We start from the raw sequence: 16,368 nt of genomic DNA on the forward strand, positions 1-16,368 counted from the left end.
GTCATATAGCCAGTTGGAGTTCAGTTGCAGCTTTGGCTTTCTTAGTTCACTCCCTGCAGGTGTGGACCAGTGCAGAATACTCCTCCTTAGTGGTGTTTCCTGACTTCCATCCATTATAAGCCTCTCTCTGAAGATGTAGGGCGTCCATGAGTTTCCTGTTGAGCCAAGGGGGTTGTTGAGCCTTTTTACGACCTTTCTTATGGCTTGGGATGGATTCCCCTTGTGCTTCTAGGATCACTTCCTTAAGGAGCAACCACTCATCATCAGCTCCCCTCCCTGTGAAATCATGGCGTCTCAGGGCCTCAAGAACAGGCCTTCTGAGCTTATGAAAGTCAGCCGTCCTAAAGTCGAGGACTACTGCATTGCTGGCTGACTTGCCAGCTTCGTGATGGACAGTGAAAGTGATCTACTTGTGGTCACTCTCACCCAGCTTCCCTTGGATTCTTAGGTCACTGATTACATCATCCCCTTTGGCCAGTATCAGGTCCAGCAGTGCCTTACCTCTTGTCAGCCCATAAACTTCTTGAGACGGGTAGAGCTCATCCATGCATGTATGGAAGCTTTGAGACCAATTGGGTTTGCCCGAGTGCTCTTCCCATGAGATGTCATGGGAGACTTCAGCTACACAGACAACCATGCACCAAGAGCATGCAGCCTTGGCCAGTTTCCAGGCAAATTCTTGGTCAAGCTCTTGTTCCTGGTTTTGGAGGTCTGTAGGAAACTCCTACCATTGTATTCCCTTTGCCACATTCCCCTCGTATTCTTACCCAAAAGTGTCTCCAGTTGTCCTCTTTGGGTGCCAATCTTGGCATGTAGGGACATGTAGCTCTCCTTTACATAGAGAGCTACGCCCCCATCCCTTTTGTCAGCATAGTCTCTCCTATATAGGGTATAGCCATTTATACCTGTAGTCCAGTCATAAGAGGAGTCCGATCAGGTCTGTTATCCCTATAAGAGAGTAGTCATTTTTGTTTAGCAGAAGGACCAGTTCCTCCTGCTTGTTCCCCAAACTCCTAGTTCTAATTTAAAAAAGTACTTGGTGCATATTTAGCTTCAACCACATGAGTAGTTAATTTAAGTACAACTATTTGTACTTCTACTTTAGTCATATGGTTAAATGACTTGCCAGATCACGTCCTAATCTATTTGTATTTGGAGTGCTGGAATGATGAAACTGGCTGTCTACACATCATTCAAAAATATGCAAGAGTAAAAAGCAAATGCATTAGAAATCTCTCTTCAGCAACTTTTGTGATAACAGTAGGTAAAAAGAGAGAGGAACTAATAATATTGAGGGTTTTAAATTGATTGTCCCTTGTAAGCTATCTCTAAAAAGGTGGATGAAGAAACTCAAGGAACATCCTTCACTTGTTCCTATGGACACAAGAATTTCTGATGATTTGGGTGGAGTAAACAGCTCCTGAATTCCTGTAGAAATGAATGGTTGTTCAGAAAATCTCCCTTTAAAGAAAACAAAGCTATTAATGTCAGTGTTGATGTGTTTTGATCACTAAGCATCTAGATATAACTTGCATGTGGGATGGGAGAATTTGTTTGAGACTAGAGAATAAGTCATTTCTGCTTATGCACTGGCTTTCTGGGTCAATTTCATATATCCTAAAAAAGGCCTGAAGTAACCTTTTGTTAGAAATGTAAGAAATCTGAAAGGAATGGAAGACCTTATAGACCTCAAAATTTATTACCCTTACAAAATCTTTATTACAGACTCAAAGGGGTTTAATGTAGTGGTGCACTGATTTAAAGAATTCTTGGGCCAATACTGATGGCCAATTATTAATGAGCCATATTGGTCGATACCAATCAGATTTGCCCCCCCATTCCCAGTGCCACTCTGCCCAACCCAAGTGCAGCCCTGGCCCAGCCCACTCCCTCTCCCCACACACAGATTGGGGGGGGGTACATATGCCACCCCCAGAGGCATATGCGGCAGCAGGAGCTGCCCCCCCTTTTCCCCAGAAGAGCCGCTCATGGCTCTGTCCTGCACCCTACCCCACCCCACTCCAGCTGGGCAGCACCTGCCCCAGCCCCACTCCCTCCCTCATTGCAGGGGTCTCGATCTGCCCCTTCTTCCCCAACATACTTACTAGCTGGATGCTGCTCTCCAAGCTGCTGGGCTGGCCATGTACATGCTGCAGCTGCACTTGTGCATGTGGCATTTATCAGCTACATCAGCCAAAAAAGCCGATTGCCGATTATTGTCAGTTTTCCTTTTATTAGTGCTGATATGATATGGACCAGTGTATCAGTGCACCTCTAGTTTTGTGCAAAGTTGTGATAAAACTTGCATCTTGAATGGCATGCATTCCTAATGTTTATTTTAAATATATAAGCACTGTTTTTCATTTGTTGTTCTGAAATGTTACCTTTTTGTAAAGATCTTCTTTATTTCAAACTTAAAATATATACTTGTGTTTTTTGTTTGTTTTTTGCTGAATACATCTATCAGCTACTTTCACATATGTCAGAAGCTCCAAGTGGAGGGAGGGAAAGCAGGTAGAGTAGCCATAGACATCCAGACAATGATTTCTTGAAAGTTTTATTAACTGTTAAGCCCTCCCCTTGCAAAACATTGGTATAGAAAACATCAGAAAAACCTATGAAACTGGTGTTTTTCATTAGTAAGGAAAGCAAATACTACCCTTCCTGGTCTGTCACAGCTTGATTAATAGTTCAGTTTCCAGCATTCAAACAAGACTCACTGAAAGCCTCTTGTTTCAAGCATATCTGAATTTTCCTAAAGACTCCAAATTAAGATACATTTTTATAACAGTGGTCCTTTAATCTACCTGGCTTTGGGCTGGATCTGTGTGGGGTTGGTCTATGGGTACAGTCTGGCATGCTGGATCTGCCTGTGAAGTGCCCCATATACCAGTACAGTCTTGTGCACAGGGGCATGTTATCCACCCCCAGGAGTCCGGAAATTTGGCAGCAGGGGAGTAGCAATGAATGCTGTCAGCTCTCCCCCTGCTGTCAAATTTTGGGACCTGTAAGGAGCCTTGTGGGATGGATTGACAGCTCTGCAGGTTGGAGACTGAGCATCATTGTGATATAAAAATTATCAAGTCCTTTGGCTTAATTGTTTTTTCACTACCTCTTCATTTAAATGATCTGTAAATACTTGATGAAAGAAATCAGTGTTTCTCAAATGGCTGGTTAAATGTCAACAGAAGCCTGGCAAAATGCTCTAGGTTTTGTCCAAAGAAAACTAGTAAATCCTCTGTATTTAGGTTATACATTATTATTTGCATTACAGTAGTGCCTTCCTGACTCGTCATTTCTTGCTCCTCCATGCTTCTGGACTGTTTGCCACTGAATTTCCTCTGAAGTGGAATTGGGAAAACACTATCATTTACTGCCTCGACCTTCTCTGAAACCTCATGATCAAATCTTTGGTGAACATCTGCTCATCATGGGGTGAGTCTCTCATCCCTCCTGCACTTAATTTTAACTTTAAAATTCAAACAGGCAGACCTTGTCTCCTCAGGCAAGCTCTTCATGTTTGTGTTTTTGTTCATGTAACTGATCCTAAACTATCACGGATACGGGGAGAGGGGTCTGAAAATTACATGCAGGAGAATTAACAGCTAATTACTATACACGCTTGGAATGTGGCATTCAGAGAGGCTCATTTTAATTTGATAGACTTGAACAAATCTCAGAGATCTTTAAGGTTTCTCTATCTCTTTGGTTGATAGCAAATGAATTCTTGCTTCCTCTGGAGGGTAATCATTGCCTGTGTAGTAAGCAGCTCTCTAGTTCCCTGGGTCACTTCTGTGTCTTTTTTGAGATGGGCGTTTCCTTTTTACTACGGTATTGTTTTTTAATACTTCCTTTGCATTCGGCATTTTATGAGCAGATGACATGCACAATTTCTCCCATATTCTTATTATTCATTCTTGGACTTGCCACTGCTTAAATTTTCAGGGTCTCTTCATTCCATCTAGGAAGAGCACGCATCAACTGCTGAAACTTTCCTAGCCCGACGAAGGATTTTTGAACCCAAAAGCTTGCTTAAATATTGTTCTCCAACTATTTACTTGATCTAATAAAAGATCAGATTCACCCAAAGAATCTTGTCTGCCAGGGTCTTGGATAGCATCTAGAAACATACAGCTCTCTCTTTCCTATATAAACTAATGTTATCAAGGAAAAATGGTTACTACATTTAATCTGTTAATTAAAATGTAAATGGATTTGTAAACGGAAGTGTCTAGAAGTTCTTGATTTTGATGCTTAGGCTTATGTGATGTGAACCTGATTTTTTTTGGTGTGCATTTTCACATGTCTGCAAGCTGCCCTGGATGTCAGTGGGAGCTTTGCCTGTTCAGACCCTTTGAAATTTATGCTGTATCTTATTTAAATACTTTAATATTGGGAATATGGACTCTTGGCTTCAACTTCAACAGTTTAAGTGTTTTAAAATGAGGACAGTGGTGGGCAATCACAAATGAAATAAGACTATGAAGGCTAAGAGAACAAAACAGTTGAAGGGGAAAGAAACAGTAACATCTTATACCTTGTCTCTGGAAACTGTTAACTGCGTCTATTTAAAGGGTGTGGTGGAATCTCAGTCAAATAAAACCTTTCCATACCAGTCTAAATATCACTCAGCAACCTTTAAAATATACAGGGTACTGCTCAATTAACATCCTGGTTAACGTTGTTTCGTTATTATGTTGCCAATCTATTAGAGAACGTACTCGTTTAAAGTTGCACAGTGTTCAGTTATAACTCTGTTTGGTTATTGCCTGCTAGTAGGTAACTACTGTGATATAATTGGATTCGCTTAACATCATTTTGCTTTGTTGTTTTTTTTCAAGACTGTAACTAGAACATTAAGCAAGGAGTAGTTGTATGCCATTTTTACTATTTTATTTTTATAAAACTAGAGTGACACCTATCCTAATTTCTTAAGCAATTGTGACTTTAAAAAGGATATGCTTGTTCCTTCATTCCGTGGGGTTAGTTCATACTGTCTTAAACAGGCTGCTTGGAAATAGATAAAATATTTGTCATAACTTGTGATTTTTAACCCCCCCCCCCCCACAGTTCTTTATGACAGCTTTTATAGATCCTTTGAATTTTCATAAGCTTTGCCGTTGCTTTTGAATAGCATGAAAATCTTAAGATGGGGGAAAAAAAAACAACTTGGTTTCATAGATTTATAGTTCCATAGACTGGAAGGGACCTCGTAAGATCATCGGGTCCAGCCCCCCTTCACTAGGCAGGAAAGACTGCTGGGGTCACGTGAACCCAGCAAGATGACAGTCCAGTCTTCTCTGGATTTCCCGAGTAGGTGATTGCACCACCTCTGGAGGGAGCTTATTCCACAGTCTGGACACCCTTACTGTGAAGAAGTTTTTTCCTAGTGTTAAGCCTGAAACAGTCTTCCAGGAGTTTGTGGCTGTTACTCCTGGTTTTCCACAAGGGTGTCGTTTGTGGTGAACGGTTATTTGCTGAGCCCTTGATGTATTCCCCTGATGTAGCAGTAAGCTGCTAGCAAGTCCCCTTGCAGCCTTCTTTTTTTTTTTCAGGCTGAAGAGTCCTAGGTCTCTCAGATCTTTCCTTGTATGGCTTGCCTTGCAAGTCTTTGATCATACAGGTGGCTGTTCTCTGGACTTTCAAGCTTTACCATGTCTCTGTTGAAATGTGGTGCCCAGAACTGGATGCAGTACTCCAGCTGCGGTTTCACTAGCGCCGAGTAAAGTGGAAGAATCACTTCCTTGGTTTTGCTTGAGAAGCATCGATTGATGCATGCCAGAGTATTATTTGCTCTTTATTAGTATTATTACTTCACGGTTTCATGTTCTGCAATTGTAGGGGCTCATTTTGGTTTTTTTCTCTCAGTTAAAAAACAAACAAACAAGAAAAGGCCTCTTAGAAATCCATGTAAGCAGCTCCAGAAGACTAAAATATAGCAAGGAGATCAGGAAGTTTAGTGGCAGTGCAAGAGTTCAATGGACTTTGCATGAACTTGGGCAAATTGCTTTGCCCAGCTTGTTTTTAGTACTCTATCTTTAAAATGCTGTTATTAGTACTTTTTTTGTCTTTCTTTTTGTCTTGTGTAGACTGTAAACTCATGAGTGTGTACTTTGTTTCTTGCTATATGTATGTATGGTACCTCGTAGAGTAGTCCCAGTTTCAATTGGAGACTGTAGGCAATATTGTTTTACAGCTCTTGAGTTGGTGCCTATGGCTTTCTGTTGTTGGTAGCAGCAGGCATGGGGTAAAGCAGTGGTTCTGAGACCTATGCCAATATATTAATTGTAAACAATGTGCTGCATGCAGTGGCAGCTGTAGGCTGGTTTGGCAGAGGGGTCTCAAATCTTCCTTCCTGTTTTTAGGCGTAGGAGAAGATTGTTTTCAAGTGTTCTCTCAGAGATACCTCTGTGCATCTCATTTAGTCAAACACATCTTCAAGAATGACTCTCTCTCAACAATAGGGGTGGAGTTTGGTTTTTGTGTGTTGTCATTTGCTTTTTTTAAAAACTTCATAAAACAAACTGTGTTCTAGTTTGCCATCGAATACTTTTCTTTTATTTGTTTTAAATATTTCCTTTGTGACTCTCTCTTCTCTTTTGTATAGTACTGGATCTTTATGTAGTTTAAAAAGCAATTACGAAGATGATATTGTGTGAACGCCTGGTGTTTTCTGGTCTTTAGACTATGCGATACGCTGCTGCTGTTTCCTAGAAGATTACTGTGGTGAGATTGTCCTCAGCAGACTAGGTGACAATCAGATTCCATTTAAGAACTGTTCTGTGTGTCTGTGTAGGGTGGCCTTTTTCTAACTGTTTTCATTGTTGCAAGAGTACTGGTTGGCCATTTGACTGCAACATAATGATAGAGCAAATAGTAAATGCAGCAAATAGTAAATTACTGTATTGACTGCAGTAATATTTAACCTCAAATGTGTTGCTTGGCAGTTTCAGTAAGTTGTTATGTAAGGTGATTGTAAAATGCTGGACAAGTAGAGCCCTTGCCATTTATAGTTAACGGAAGCAATTTCGTTCTTTGTATTTTTAATGTAAATGTTTGAGTTCTGTTTTCAGTAGAGACTAGACGGGGGGCGGGGCGAAAGGCTTTAAGAATTATGCTTTATTGCAATGGGTCAAATACAATTTTTTTATTTATTCTGATCTTGTAGATTACATCTTTCATGTAAGGCCACATTAAGTAGTTTTAATTAAACTTGATTAGCATTGGTATGTTGTAAATTTAATAGCATGTCACGTGCCAGAGGCTAAATGTTAATTGGACGGGGGCGGTTGAGCTGCATGAAGTTTAGGAAAATAATAGAAATTTTCCATTTAAACATGCAAAATGAATTTTTAGTGCTCATGCTCTGCTTTTGCTACGCCCCTGCATTTTCTTTTCTTATTGACATGGATACTGATCAAAATAATTTCAGTCCTTATAAGTTCTGATCTATGTCAGCATACAATGAAAATAGTTACTGACAGATGTGTAAGATGTCTCTCACTATCTAAAGCTTTCTACTGATATGACTAAACTATTTTTAAAGGAAAGAAAATCGGCTTATTTCTTTGCTTTAAAAAAAGGCTGTTGGTTGAAAATAAATAGCTATCATGTAAGCATTGTTATTTGAATTGGATGAATGCCAACACTCCCTAGTTCAGTTTTCATTTATTCTGAGACAAATCTTTCTGGAACTTATAGAATGAGTAGGGGGAAGAAAAGAGCCAAAAGCATTTAGTTCTTTTTAAAGCAACTCCACTTTCAGAAGCAGATAGCCTCTTTTTCTCTCTCTCGTCGGTCTTTTAAATGTTTTATTATAATTTGAAGTGTAATAACGTGACCCTGCTTCTTGTTAACTCAGTAAGAGTTATTAATAATAAATTTAGAGGTCACCTTTCTGGGTTCAGAGTTTATTCGGTCCAAGATGATCAGGATGTAGTTTAATTCCTTAAAATGCTAACGACTTCTAATATTTAGCATTGGTTAGCATTCTGTGGGATTTTGTGGAGTATTTCATTTGTCTTCTATTTTTTAGTAAAAACAATTTTGTATAAGTTTTTTGCCATAGTATTTTGATGCATATAATGTTCCTGCATTGCAGCAAATATAATGTTGACTATCAAGACTACTTGCCCCTTTGTCCTTTACTTCCCCTCCCCCCCCCCCCCCCAAAAAAAAAAAAAAAAACCAAACCAAACAAACCCCAAACCAACCAACCAACCCAGAAACTCTAGGAATCTTACCAACTAGCTGTCACCAACAAAAGCTTATGCTTTTCTGAACTGGTTAGGGCAAAGCAGAACCTTAGAGACTCCTCTGCCTGACTTCAGGTTGATACAGCTAGCTACCTCTCTCAAAGGTTGAAAACTTTGAAGCTGTGGAAGTTCTAGTTGCTTGAAACAGACTGGTTTTGCAAACTTATGGAGATATAATTTTAGAGAACAGAAATTGCAAATAGTTGTTCTGTTTAGATTGTGTGGATTATTTTGAGGTTCCATGTTTATATTTCAAAGAATTAAAGTTTAAATTTTCTTGATTCCAGTGCTCAAATATTACCTTCTAATTAGATGTTCCTAAAATTTTATGCTATCTAGAGCCCAAGTGAGTTCTTTTCAGTTTATCACCTGTAACATGTGGCATGTCTACACATTGTATGCCATTTTAAATCTATCCTTCTGGATCACAAGTACTAAGGATTTTGTAAGTTAGATTAGCCCATTCAGTTATACTTGTAAAAAAAAAAAACACAAAAAAAACAAAAAACAAACAAACAAACAAAAAAAACCCTGATTTCGGTTGCAGAATCTGTAGTACTTATGATCAGGGTGAATTAATTTCTATTTCTAAATTTGTTTTCCCAGACCTGACAAAGGGCACTTTGTTCTCAAAGACTTGTCTAATGCTATACAGTTTGTCCAGTAAAAAACACTCACAAAAATTCTTGCCTCTTGTGGCTCTGATGGTCCATGAGATGCACAATAACATTCTACCCCTATGAAAAGCAAGATCAACATTTCAGTAAACTCTAGTTCCGGGTACTCCTAACCAGTAAGTTCTACCCAGTCAGTGGTTAACCTCTACACTTCCCCCCCAACCCCCCTTGGAACTTCAGCAGTAAATGTTATGCTTTTATTTACCCAAAATGGTTTAAATACAGTAAAACCTTGTTAAGTCAAAATGCAGGGAACCAAAAAACACTGACTTTGAAATTAGAGGGTTCAAAATAAATGTATATATGCAGATTTAGTATGGGTATCTAAAGGTTGAGTTCACCTGTAATTGATGCATTTTAACTTTTTTTCCAAAATGCTAAAAGTTACAGCACAGCTATTTCATAAATATGATTTTAAGCAGAACTTTTGTATCTCGTTATACATAATGCAAACTATGCATAAAACTTCGTTGAAAGCAAAAAGACTCACGATTTAGGATATAGTTAATTGTGCTGGACCCCAGCAGAGTCAACAGTGTTTCAAGCCATGGTGTCCCCACAGTCCTGCACTCCTCAGTATCTGTACTTCAGGTATCCCCATGCCCTCAGCAGAGGGTTTCCATGCTAATTACCCCCCCCACTCATGACTGGAACCAGATGTTCTTGTCCAGAGTTCTAGGATCCTTCAAAGATGTATATGCAGATGACGTTTGGAGCCACCTTGTCTGGCTGTACCCCATGGAGGGCAGGGCCACACCTGTCGCATGCAGTGGGCCCGTAAAGGGGGTGACAGAGCTTCTACATAGATATTTGGTGACGTTCAGACACTTAAGGCTGGCAAAGAAACAGAATTAATTGTAAATGGGACAGAAAGGTGCTGCTCACCTGGGAGTGAAGAGGAAGTAGAAGTGTATTTGCTGTGGCGATTCATTACAACTCGAAAAAGATGGTGCTGAGGGGGACTAAGCACAATGGCTGTTGCGTCTTATTCAGATGGGCTGCATTAACTCAGGCTTGTGGCAAATTCCTGCCAGCATGTATGTGCAGTGTGGGTTTTGTCTTTGTGCCAGGTGTTCTGTGGGCATGCTCGGTACAGGCTACTTTCAATCAACTTCATAGTCGGTTTCCATGATTGAGTACATGCTTCAGTGGTCTAATGATAGATAATGTATTTTAATGAGGCTTTCCTGGTCTAAGGGAACGAAAAATGGCTTTGAATTTCAAAGTTAGCTGTATTTTGAATTATTTATGTTGTAAAGCATACAAAACTTATCCTTTCAGCTGGGGAGTGACAGTAGTTTCAAAGTATCTGATACTTTGAACTAGCCAATATCGAATTAATGTGGTTTTACTGTAGTTTATAGGAAGTGTTAACCCCTAGCACAGGTTGCCATAGTATCAAATATAACTTTGAATAGGTTTATTTTTAAAAATGTATTAAAGTAATTACATTTTATAGAAGTACAAAAATCTGTTCTTGGGTCATCTCACCTTGTCTGCAAGTGTGGTTGTCATTTGCTTTCAAAGTTAACTTGATTCAATTGTTTTGTTTTTTAATTCATCTTTGGGTGAATCCCCAGGGCTGGTATTATGTAAAACCAGCCAACCAAGCTTATAAACTAAGTGAATTTGATCAAGGGGTACTAAGATATGCAAACAAAAGAGCAAAGCCTGCCTTTCATCTAAGAAAAAATGTCTGTACTAGCCAATAAAATCATGTCTTGAAATACAGGTGACTCCAGAAATTATTTTTATTTAGTTGTATTTATTATTTACTATGATTAATATTATTTTTAAATGATGTACTATTATGTAGTGAATTAAAATAATATTTATCTAGATAATGGAAATGCCAAGTTTAAATGCTCTTTTAATTACTTCCTCCTTTTGTGTGATAAGTTGTTTTTATAATAGAAGTAGACACAAACACTCTGAGTTTAAGAGCCTGAAACAGCACTTTTTCCCTTTTTAGTTGGAAGCTGCCTAAAATGCCTCTTGTGTCTGTGTTTGCCATCTAAATGGCTTCCTGGAACTGTCTCAGTTACTAGATGTGGGGTTTGTTGGTTAGTCACTCACTAGTGTCACCACACATTGTAGTTTGGCCCATGACTCATTCTCACAGCGGTCCCATGTTTATGACCAGTACTGTTTTCTGTTAAAACACTTGCTCTCTCCTGACCTCTATGATATCAGCTGGTGGCAGAAGCTGGAACTATGATTGGATATGGTTTTTAAAATGTGCTAATCTGTTTCATCAATGAGCAAAGTTTTAAATGGGCATCTTGCTGAGTGTGTAATTAATTGTGTATGTTTGTACTTTGGCTTCTTGAAAGGTTCAAAAATATGGTTGTATTTTAGTAAAAATCAGATGAAGCCTAAAAGGTTTCTGTTCATCCTGAAGATCAAAATCATTTCCCAAATAATAACTTTGGAGTTCCCTGCTGTTAATGTTTTCTGTGTTTACAAAGCATTTAGTAATATTAAATATGAATTGTCAGTTATGTTCCAGTATATCAACATTAATCCTGTTGAGAGCAAAGTGCTCTGTTCTTAACTATATCAAAAAGAGGAAGAAAGGGGTTTGTGGGGGGCAAGCAATAGTATTGAATGTCAAATTGGAATTGTGCACATGACCAACATAGGACATTAAGGTATGTAAAACTTATTTTTGTTTCTGTAGTAAGTGTGCAAACCCAGTGCTATACAACTGAGATCTTCATTTGTGTCTTTTTGTGGGATAGCTTTTGCAGCATTCAGTTCTTCAAGCAGACTGAGTGGGGAGTGTATAATTGCACAAGAAAAGAACTTTAAGGTTGCTCAAGTGAATTTCCTGTTGCTATATTCACTAAAAATCAAGAGGGTCACCCTTTGGGACAAGAATATGGCAGAGACATTAGGGGTAGGACTGGCTGAATGGGAAGACAAAGTTTAGACAGTATGCAGTAAATTTAGAAGATCTATTTTTCAGGCTCAAACTTAATGCATGACCACTCACTTTCCTCCACATTTACAGAACTGTTACTTTATTATATTAGTAGTCAGTCATCTATCTTTGCAACTCCTAGGGATATTAAGTATTATTTCTTCTCTCTTTTAATGAAAACCTAAATCTCAGTGACAAGTTTTCACTTTTCACTCTTGTTTAAAAGAGGATGGGTATGCTTCTAGAGTGCTGATAATTGATATGAAGTGTTTTTCATGCCGCCTTCATAATAGCAGCTCCGTTCCAGATAATTGCTTGGATTTTTTGTGTGGTATGACTTAATCTGCACAAGCTCAGAGTCATGTGTTTATTGGAAATGAGCAGCTGATTGGAGACAATGAAGGAAAACTTTCTGATGGGAGTTCCCAGGTTTTTGCTGTTTGAATACAGCAGAAAAAGGAATCATTTTCTTTATAAGCATTTAATCTGCTGAATATTGGGGCCTTTCTGTACTTAAGCTGGACACAAGCAAAATATTAATTAAGATACAATTAGACTTTTCTGTTGACCCATATAGATGATGAAAGCACAAACAGCTCCATATTTTTTTCCTCATGTTGTCTGAACTGCAATCAAGAATCTGGCTGCAACTTGTCAAGACACCTGTGCTAGCTTTAAATTAGTTGGTTCAAGTGCTGGTGACACTGCAGCAGCATGGAGCTCAGCATGGGTTTGCCATCTACAGATTGCATATCATCCTACTTGATTTTGGACATGCGATCAACATCTTTGAAGCTGGTCTGTACTAATGCATCTATATAGTTAGTCAATACCTGATTTTTGGCTAGTTTTGAAGTTAGCTCTGATACGTTAAGGTGCGAGTTGCAATCTACTATATTTGACTGTATTAAAGACTTCCTCTCAGTCTGAACCTAAAGGATCATAATAATCAAGTGCTTCGTCATTCCAAACTCACCTATTGAGTTGCACACAACTTCTCCCCAGAATCAATTATCTGCTAACATATGGTACCATTGGAGGACGTCTAGACTACACAAGTTGAAATGAGAGCAGCATACAGACACAATCCAGTTCTGTATCTCCTTTCTGTTACAGAAATAGTATCATCTCTCTTCTTTCTCAGCCATAGGAAAATAAGGCAGAAACATCCCTGACGAGGTCACTTAGCCCATTCCCTTCCCAAGATAGGATCAGTTCTGTCTCAATCAGTGGTCACCAACCACTCAGAGGTAGATCTCAGAGCCTCTTGGAGTTGATTTGAGGCTGGGGTGGGGAGCTGAGTGCCCACATGCATGCACACATGAGCCCCAACCCAGCAGGTCAGTCTGTGTGGGAGAGAAGGGGTAGAGCCTAGAAGGGGCTAGGCTCCTGCAGTGAGGAACAGTGCCGCAGAGGCAGGAGCAGAGGTAAGTTGAGTGGAGCCCTGGCCATGTGGGACTTACCTGCCGGGGAGATGCTCCCCCAAATACTTTTTTCTCCCTCCGCCTCGCTCTGCACCCCCCACCCCCCACCCCTTCCCTCTCTGTAGACTTACCTGCTGGGCAGAGGCAGGGGTGTAATGGTGGTGGTGCATGGCAAATCTTGGGTTGCTTTTAAATGTCAAATGTGATCTTCTACTTAAAGGTTGGAGACCTTTAAATCACTCCAGCCAGTTGTTTACTGCTTTAAATCATTCCAGCCAGTTGTTTGCATAGCCTGTTCTTAAAAACTTGTAGCTGGGAGAGAGTCCCCAACCTCTCCATGTAGTCTGTTCTTGTGTTTAACTATAGCTAAAAATTCTAATAATACCCAACCTGAACCTTCCTTGTTGCATGACTTCATGCCCATCCCTGTGGGCACAAGAGAATAGTTTCACCATTTTCTTTATAAAAAATTTTAGGGAGGAAATAGACATCAGCTGACATCTCATTTGTACTGCTATAGTTTTTTTAATGGAAGCACAAATGTTGAGCAAATAGACATTTTACCACATGAAAGGAAAATCAGTGGCACAACAAAAGGTGATAGCCTCTACTGCTTTGTGGTGGATATATATACTACATCTGTGGTGCTTTCCCTGCTTAGTCACACCCATGCCTCAGGTCAGACCTATGCTCTGGGTCTGGACAAGCAAGCAAATCATATTGCCCTTGTCCCAACCTCGATGGTGCAGGACAAGGAGCAATGTGTGTTTTTTGCCCAGTGAAGCAGATGAGCTGTGCTGCTACACACCATGACACAGCTGATTTGCTTCATTTGACAATGTCTATTTCTAGCTTTAACATATTTGAACACTTGTCAAATCCCCCCTCCCCATAATATTCTCTCCTCCAGGCTAACTAATCACAGTTTTTCAAACCTTTTCTTGTAAATCATGTTTCCTAGACCTCTACCTCTCCTCTCTGTTACAGAGATAGCATCATCTCTTTGATTTCTCAGTTACAGAAAAATGTCTGAAAGTTTGTAGGAGGTCCCTGCTGGACCTTTTTCTGATTCATGTATGTCTGTCTTAAAGTATAGTCTGCAAAACTGAGTATAGCACTCCAGGTGAGGGCTTAGCAGGGCTGAATAGAGTAGAGGAATCGGTTCCTGTGACATGTAGGCAGCACTCCTACTAGAACATCCCACCATGCTGGGTTTCCCCTCTTTTTCCCCCTCTCCCTTGGAGGTAGTGCACACCTCCAAGCTGACTCATTCAACTTGGTGTTCAGTATAACCCCCAGGTCATTTTCTCTATTACTGCTTAACCTAAATTCAATGGATAGCCAAAACTGGAACCCAGCCGAAGAGCAGCTAGATTAAGCTGAACTCAAGGTTGATTCTGGTAGAAGAGAGGAGTTTTTTGGGGTTTTTTTTATATAGCATGCCTCACTATTTACATTTAATGTGAAATTGGCCTTCATCTTTGGGATTTTTTTGGACTTCTCTGCCAGTGGATACCCATATGTTGGCAAAAAAATGTTCACTTTCATCTGTCAAAAGATTGCACTCCTGGCTGTTCTGTATGTACAGTATTAACCTGATGCATGGATTTATGAAAAATAGACTCTGTTTATTATAGCTTCATTACTTAGGAATGAAGCCTTCCAGTTTGCACAAAATGCACTAGTACTTCTGCTTAGCAGCATAGATTGTCATAAACACAATCCATTAGTCCCTCATGCCATTGCCTTCCTATTAAACAAGATCCAGCCTGAAGTCCAGCCAATGGGAGACTTATGTACAAAGGAGAAAACTTTGTCAGGATCAGGACCAAGATGTTGGTCAGTTGTTGAAAGGTCAATAGGACTGCATTGCTAGCTGTTTGGCAGTGTCCTAATTTGGATTCATCCTTTCAGAAAATTTAAGTAGATCAATATACATGTTTAAACCAACTTGCAAATTATGTGAGCTTTGTAGCCACCTAAAATGATGCTTTTAGATCAAGATGCCACTTGTTCTGTGGAGAGGATATTCTAGATGGATATTCAACTTTACCCATGCAAACCCCATGCTACTCTCTTTAATATTACATATTATCAGCCTCAATTATGGAAGTGTAAAAGTTACTATCCAGAGCGCTGCTTTTGTAATTATATGCCCGACAGGGACTGTATTCTAAACCAGAGCTGCCTGAACGGTGGCAGTCTGCTGCAAGCAGTTAACATGTGACCCATGGGCTCCCATTTATCTGCTACAATCCTTCCCCCCACATTGCTCCTGCTGCTGCAGTGACCCAGGTCTTGGGGGTGGGCAAGTACTGCAGGAGGGGGTACAGCCTTCCCCTCCCCCTATGGGCTCCCCTCCAGACATGCAGCCAGTGGGGTAGGGGGAGCTGAGCTCCATTTCATTGCAGCAGCCATAGTCTCCCACAGGTGGCAGCTGGGGGTCAGGCCCTGCTGTGGTGGAGGGGGGGTAGGGGTCTGCAGACCTGAGTCCTTCACCCTGTAGCCCTGGCAGCTGGGGGACCCCTCTGGCAGGGCTGGGGGCAGTGGGTGGGGAGTGAGGTACAATGGCATGGGCAGGGCCCTGGTATATTAGTGCCACAAAGCAATAGTGAGGGGAGGGGAAACTGCAGCTGGACCTCTGTTCGGGTGAGCAAAGGGGGCAGGAGGAGCTCTGATTTTTTCCATGATAAAAAACCCTAAAGTCAAACAACAAATTTATAGATACTTATCACTTATTTTATTGTAGTGATTGAGGCACTGGTAGGCTTTCAGATTGCTTTAAATTGTAAATACATCAATAAGACAATGTGTTCAACTGATACTTTTTATATAGTATTGTTTCACTTTAATCATGGAAATATGTGGATGTTGGGGTTTTTAATCAGAGAATTTGTGATTTTATTTTATTTTATTTTTTTTAAATGGAGAAAACCAGGATCCCTGATGATGACATTACTACCACATTATACCAGGGGTTGGCAAAATATGGCCCGCAGGCTGAATCTGGCCCACAGGTAGGCTCCCAGAAATTCATTGCATCTGGCCGGGCTGGTTGGCTGCCCCTGCTCTGCTCCGGATGGGGCTGA

General features: G+C 40.2%; 1 protein-coding gene across 4 annotated transcripts in view; it reads left to right on the forward strand.

The window, feature by feature from the left end:
• PIK3CB (phosphatidylinositol-4,5-bisphosphate 3-kinase catalytic subunit beta) overlaps window positions 1-16,368 on the forward strand; it is a 230,936-nt gene that overhangs the window by 81,966 nt on the left and 132,602 nt on the right. For 3 of the 4 annotated variants that reach the window (XR_002095095.1, XM_019503673.1, XM_019503675.1), the window contains exon 3: window positions 3,348-3,435. The exons of the other annotated variant lie outside the window; for it this stretch is intronic. The gene's annotated coding sequence lies outside the window, so the exon portion shown is untranslated. The remainder of the gene's footprint in view (window positions 1-3,347; window positions 3,436-16,368) is intronic. 4 annotated transcript variants of the gene reach the window in all.

This window comes from Gavialis gangeticus, unplaced genomic scaffold, assembly GCF_001723915.1.
Source record: "Gavialis gangeticus isolate Ggan-Ray unplaced genomic scaffold, GavGan_comp1, whole genome shotgun sequence".
NCBI classification, from domain to species: domain Eukaryota; kingdom Metazoa; phylum Chordata; order Crocodylia; family Gavialidae; genus Gavialis; species Gavialis gangeticus.